At 37.6% G+C, this 7,317-nt stretch overlaps 1 non-coding gene across 1 annotated transcript; it reads left to right on the top strand.

Annotated features, from left to right (window-relative positions):
* The first annotated feature begins 6,817 nt into the window (after window positions 1-6,817).
* On the top strand, window positions 6,818-6,980 carry LOC133766145 (U1 spliceosomal RNA). Its single transcript, XR_009866693.1, has one exon. It is a non-coding gene; the product is annotated as a U1 spliceosomal RNA (small nuclear RNA).
* Window positions 6,981-7,317: the final 337 nt, after the last annotated feature.

The raw sequence follows: 7,317 nt of genomic DNA, 5'->3' as shown, positions 1-7,317 counted from the left end.
ACAGCGAGGGCAGAAGAATCCAAAGATATATCCACAATGCCAAGCAACAAATGCGAAAATCGAGCAAACAAGAACAAGGAAGACATTATGACACCCCCAAATGAACAAGACACCCCAAGCCAAGATTATGAAAATCATGAGATGGAAAAAATGCAAGATATGGTTTTCAAAAAAATTTATGATAAAAACAATAAGAAGTTTTCAAAAAACAAATGCTTGAGCTACAGACATCATTACTGGAGAGGATAGAAAATCTCTCTCATGAAAATGAAATCTCAAGGAGGAATCAAAATGAAACATAGAAACTAGTAGAACAGGAAAGTGTGATAGTGAAGAGAAATCAAAATGAAATGAAGAACTCAATAGATCAAATGACAAACACATTAGAAAGCCTTAAAAACAGAATGGGTTAAGCAGAAGAGAGAATATCGGAATTAGAAGACAGAGAACAGGAAACGAACTGTCAAATCAAAGAAAAGAAGAGGAAATTAGAAATCTAAAAAATATTGTTGGGAATCTAAAGGATACTATTAAAAAACCCAACATTCGGGTTCTAGGTGTTCCTGAAGTGCATAGAGAGAGAAAGGAGTAGAAGGCATTTTTAGTGATATACTTGCAGAAAATTTCCCAGGTTTGGAGAAGGACAGAGTCATCCTAGTACAGGAAGCTCATAGAGCCCCTAGTAAACATGACCAAAAGAGATCCTCACCACGACACGTTGTAATCAAACTCACCACAGTGAAACATAAAGAAAAGATCCTAAAATGTGCAAGAGAGAAACACCAGATTACTCTCAGAGGATCTCCAATTAGACTCACAGCTGATTTCTCTTCAGAAACCCTACAAGCTAGGAGAGAATGGCACGATATAGCCCAGGTACTGAGAGAGAAAAACTGCCAGCCCAGAATACTATATCCCGCAAAGCTCTCATTTGTGAATGAAGGTGAAATAAAGACCTTTCATAGCAAACAGAAATTGAAAGAATTTGTCGCCACTCGTCCAGCCCTGTAAAGATGCTTAAAGATGTGCTACATACAGAAACACAGAAACACGGTCACCAATATGAAAGAAGGTAAAGGAAGGAAACCTCACAGCAAAAGATCACAGGAAGTTCAAAGCATATATTAGAAAATATCTTTGGCAAATGGCAGGGCAAAGTTACTCCTGCTCAATAGTCACATTGAATGTTAATGGCTTGAACTATCCAGTTAAAAGACACCGATTGGCAGATTGGGTTAAGGAACAAAACCCATCTTTTTGCTGCTTACAAGAAACACATCTTTCCAACAAAGATGCATACAGGCTGAAAGTGAAAGGCTGGAAAAATATATACCATGCCAACAGAAATGAAAAAAGAGCGGGTGTAGCCATCTTAATATCGGACAACATAAACTTTAACACAAAAACTGTTAGGAGAGACAAAGAGGGGCACTATTTAATGATTAAGGGATCCATTCAACAGGAAGATATAACGATTGTCAATGTATATGCACCTAATTACAGGGCACCGGTTTGTTTAAAAGATTTGTTAAGGTACTTAAAGGGAGACTTAGACACCAATACAATAGTACTGGGGGACTTCAATACTCCACTCTCAGAGACAGACAGATCAACAGAACAGAAGATCAACAAGGAGACAGTACATTTAAACGACACTACAGCCCAAATGGATCTAACAGATATCTACAGAATATTTCATCCTACACAAAAAAGCATTTATATTCTTCTCAGCAGTACATGGAACCTTCTCTAGGATTGACCACATACTAGGCCATAAAGCAAGTCTCAGCAAATTCAAAAGAATTAGAATCATATGATGCAGCTTCTCAGACCATAAAGGAATGAAGTTGGAAATTAGCAACTCGGGAATCCCTAGAAGAAATTAAAAGAGAAATCAAAAATTTTCTGGAAGTAAATGAGGATAAAAGCACAACATACCAAAACCTATGGGATACAACAAATCAGTGTTAACAGGAAAGTTTATATCAATAGGTGCCTACATCAAGAAATTGGAAAGGCACCAAATAGATGAGCTTTCAAGTCATCTCGAGGATCTAGAAAATCTGCAGCAAACCAAACCCAAACCCAGTAGGAGAAGAGAAATAATTAAAATCAAAGAAGAAATCAACAGGATTGAATCCAAAAAAACATTACAAAAAATCAACCAAACGAGGAGCTGGTTGTTTGAAAAAATAAAAAAAATTGACACCCCATTGGCCCAACTCACTAAAAAAAAGAAGAGAAAAGACCCAAATCAATAGGATCAGAGATGAAAAGGGAAATGTAACAACAGACACCACAGAAATAAAAAGAATCATCAGAAATTACTACAAGGACTTGTATACCAGCAAACAGGGAAATCTATCAGAAATGGACAGATTCTTAGACACATACAACCTACTTAAATTGAGCCAGGAAGACATAGAAAACCTAAACAAGACCCATAACTGACACAGAAATTGAAGCAGTAATAAAGGCCCTCCCAACAAAGAAAAGCCCAGGGCCAGATGGATTCACTGCTGAGTTCTACCAGACATTTAAAGAAGAACTAACTCCAATTCTTCTCAAACTATTCAAAACAATCGAAAAAGAGGGAATCCTCCCAAATTCTTTCTATGAAGCCAGCATCACCTTAATCCCTAAGCCGGAGAAAGATGCAGCATTGAAAGAGAATTACAGACCAAAATCCCTGATGAACATAGATGCAAAAATACTCAATAAAATTCTGGCCAATAAGATGCAAGAACACATCAGAAAGATCATCCACCCAGACCAAGTGGGATTTATCCCTGGTATGCAGAAATGGTTCAATGTTCACAAAACAATCAACGTGATACACTACATTAACAGACTACAGAAGAAAAACCATATGATTCTCTCAATAGACGCAGAGAAAGCATTTGATAAAATACAACACCCTTTCATGATGAAAACTCTAAGCAAACTGAGTATGGAAGGAACATTCCTCAATTCAATCAAAGCAATTTATGAAAAACCCACGGCCAGCATCCTATTGAATGGGGAAAAGTTGGAAGCATTTCCGCTGAGATCTGGTACCAGACAGGGATGCCCACTCTCACCACTGCTATTCAATAGAGTTCTGGAAGTTTTGGCCAGAGCTATTAGGCAAGAAAAAGAAATTAAAGGGATACAAATTGGGAAGGAAGAACTCAAACTATCCCTCTTTGCAGATGATATGATTCTTTATTTAGGGGACGCAAAGAACTCTACTAAGAGACTGCTGGAACTCATAGAAGAGTTTGGCAAAGTAGCAGGATATAAAATCAATGCACAAAAATCAACAGCCTTTGTATACACCGGCAATGCCACAGCTGAGGAAGAACTTCTAAGATCAATCCCATTCACAATAGCCACAAAACAATCAAATACCTTGGAATAAACTTAACCAAAGACGTTAAAGATCTCTACGATGAAAACTACAAAACCTTAGAGAAAGAAATAGAAGAGGATACCAAAAAATGGAGAAATCTTCCATGCTCATGGATTGGAAGAATCAATATCATCAAAATGTCTATTCTCCCAAAAGCAATTTATACATTCAATGCAATTACAATCAAAATACCAAAGACATTCTTCTCAGATCTGGAAAAAATGATGCTGAAATTCATATGGAGACACAGGAGACCTCGAATAGCCAAAGCAAAATTGTACAACAAAAACAAAGCCGGAGGCATCACAATACCAGATTTCAGGACATACTACAGGGCAGTTGTTATCAAAACAGCATGGTACTGATACAGAAACAGATGGATAGACCAATGGAACAGAATAGAAACACCAGAAATCAATCCAAACATCTACAGCCAACTCATATTTGACCAAAGATCCAAATCTAATCCCAGGAATAAGGACAGTCTATTCAATAAATGGCGCTGGGAAAATTGGATTTCCACGTGCAGAAGCTTGAAGCAAGACCCATACATATCACCTTACACAAAAATTCACTCAACATGGATTAAAGACTTAAATCTACGACCCGAAACCATCAAATTATTAGAGAGCATTGGAGAAACCTTGCAAGATATAGGCACATGCAAAGACTTCTTGGAAAATTCTACAGAAGCACAGGCAGTCAAAACCAAAATTAACATTTGGGATTGCATCAAATTGAGAAGTTTCTGTACTGCAAAAGAAACAGTCAGGAAAGTGAAGAGGCAACCAACAGAATGGGAAAAAATATTTGCAAACTATACTACAGATAGAGGGTTGATAACCAGAATCTACAAAGACATCAAGAAAATCCACAACAATAAAACAAACAACCCACTTAAGAGATGGGCCAAGGACCTCAATACACATTTTTCGAAAGAGGAAATCCAAATGGCCAACAGACACATGAAAAAATGTTCAAGATCACTAGCAATCAGAGAAATGCAAATCAAAACCACAATGAGGTTTCACCTCACCCCGGTTAGAATGGCTCACATTCAGAAATCTACCAATAGAAGATGCTGGAGAGGATGTGGGGAAAAAGGGACACTAACCCACTGTTGGTGGGAATGCAAACTGGTTAAGCCACTATGGAAGTCAGTCTGGAGATTCCTCAGAAACCTGAATATGACCCTACCATTCAACCCAACCACCCCACTCCTTGGAATTTACCCAAAGGAAATTAAATTGGCAAACAAAAAAGCCATCTGCACTTTAATGTTTATTGCAGCTCAATTCACAATAGCTAAGACCTGGAACCAACCCAAATGCCCATCAACAGTAAAATGGATAAAGAAATTATGGGACATGTACTCCATAGAATACTATACAGCAGTAAGAAACAATGAAACCCGGTCATTTGCAACAAGATGGAGCAATCTGGAAAACATCATGCTGAGTGAATTAAGCCAGTCCCAAAGAAACAAATATCATTTGTTTTCCCTGATCAGTGACAACTGAGCACCAAAGGGGAAACCTGTTAAGTGAAATGGACACTATAAGAAACAATGACTTGATCAGCTCTTGTCCTGACTCTAGATGTACAATGTAATACTTTATCCTTTTTTAGTATTTGTTGTTGCTGCTGTTGTTCTAGTACTAGTGGTTGAACTCAGTAATTAACACACAATTATTCTTAGGTGTTTAAATTTTAACTGAAAAGTGATCCCTGTTAAATCTAAGAGTGGAAAAAGAGAGGGAGGAGATGAACAATTTGGAACATGCTCAATCGGACTGGCTGCAAATGGTGGAGTTAGAAATGTGCCAGGGGATTCCAACACAATCCCATCAAGATGGCATGTACCAATGCCATCGCACTAGTCCAAGTGATCAATTTCAGCTCACAATTGATAGCTCTGATAGGTCTAAGAGTCAAAGAGATCACACAAACAAGACAAGTATCTGCTAATACTAACTGATAGAATCAAAAAGGGAGAGAAGGATGCAACATGGGAAGCGGGATACACAGCAGACTCATAGAATGGCAGATGTCCTAAACAACACTCTGGCCTCAGAATCAGCCCTCAAGGCATTCAGATCTGGCGGAAGAGCCCATGAGAGTATAGCAGGTATGGAAAGCCAAGATACCATGGAAAAAAAAAAAAGACCTAAATGAAAGATCTCTGCGAGTGAGATCCCAGTGGAAAGAACGGGGCCATCAAAGAAGGAGGTACCCTTCTCCGAAGGGAGGAGAGAACTTCCACTTTGACTATGACCCTATCGGAATAAGATCAAAGTCAGCGAACTCTAAAGGCTTCCATAGCCTTGGCAACTCATGACTAGAGCCTAGGGAGATTACTGACGCCATGAACAGGAGTGTCAAATTGTTAAATCAGCAACAGGAGTCACTGTGTACTTACACCCCATGTGGGATCTGTCCCTAATGTGTCGTCTAAAGCCAAGTGATGCTATAACTAGTACTGAAACAGTATTTTTATACTTTGCGTTTCTGTGTGGGCACAAACTGATGAGGTCTTTACTAATTATATACTGAAGTGATCTTCTGTATATAAAGAGAATTGGAATTGAAAAAAAAAACCTGGTGTTAAAAAGGAAATGACATAGAAAATTAATTAATTTGAAAAAAATTATGTAGGTTCTCTGTCTTTAATGTGCTGTACATTGCTATTTAATGCTATAATTAGTAATCCAATGGTAGTTTTTTCACTTTATGTTGCTATATGGGCAAAATGTTGAAATCTTTACCTAATATATACTAAACTGATCTTCTGTATACAAAGAGAATTGAAAATGAATCTTTACATGAATGGAAGGGGAAAGGGAGCGGGAAAGGGGAGGGTTGCGGGCTAGAGGGAAGTTATGGGAGGGGGGAAGCCATTGTAACCCATAAGCTGTACTTTGGAAATTTATATTCATTATATAAAAGTTTAATAAAAAAAGAAAAAAAACAACCTGGTGTTAAATTGAAATGGCATAGAAAAGTAATTAATTTTTAAAAAAATATTATGTAGGATCTCTGTCTTTAATGTGCTGTACACTATTATTTAATGCTATAACTAGTACTCCAACGGTAGTTTTTTCACTTTGTGTTGCTATATGGGGCAAACTGTTGAAATCTTTACCTAATATATACTAAACTGATCTTCTGTATATAAAGAGAATTGAAAATGAATCTTGATGTGAATGGAAGGGGAGAGGGAGTGGGAATGGGGAGGGTTGCGGGTGGGAGGGAAGTTATGGGAGGGGGGAAGCCATTGTAACCCATAAGATGTACTTTGGAAATTTATATTCATTAAGTAAAAGCTTAATAAATGAAAAAACAATAGTCTTTATATACACATACAATGCCATGGATGAGAAAGAACTAGAATCTTCTGATCTGTTGTGAGACGCGTTATCCATTGAACAACAGGCCTGGCAAGGGAAACGCCATTATCCCGCAGGTGGTTTTCCCAGGTCAAAGCTCTTCCATTGCACTGCGGATGTGCTGATCCCTGCAATCTCCACAAATGTGGGAATCTTGACTGCATAATTTGTGGTAGTCGGGGACTGAGTTTGCACGAATTGAAAAAAAAAAGAAAAAACTTCTGAGATCAATCCCATTCACGGTAGCTCCAAAAGGAATCAAATACCTTGGAATAAATTTATGCCAGGATGTCAAAGATCTCATTGATAAAAAATACAAAACACTAAAGAAAGAAATAGAAGAAGATATGTAAAAAATGGAAATCTTCTATGTTCATGGATTGGAAGAATTGATATCATCAAAATGTCCATATTACCAAGAGCAATTTACAGATTCAATGCAATCCCAATCAAAATACCAACAACATTCTTTGCATCTCTAGAAAAAAATGATGTTGAAATTCATAGGGAAGCACAGGAAACCCTAAAAAGCTAAAGCAA

The sequence above is a fragment of the Lepus europaeus genome, chromosome 8 (assembly GCF_033115175.1).
Source record: "Lepus europaeus isolate LE1 chromosome 8, mLepTim1.pri, whole genome shotgun sequence".
Taxonomy (NCBI): domain Eukaryota; kingdom Metazoa; phylum Chordata; class Mammalia; order Lagomorpha; family Leporidae; genus Lepus; species Lepus europaeus.
The sequence above is the reverse complement of the archived record's forward strand: the minus strand, read 5'-3'. Positions and strand labels throughout refer to the sequence as shown.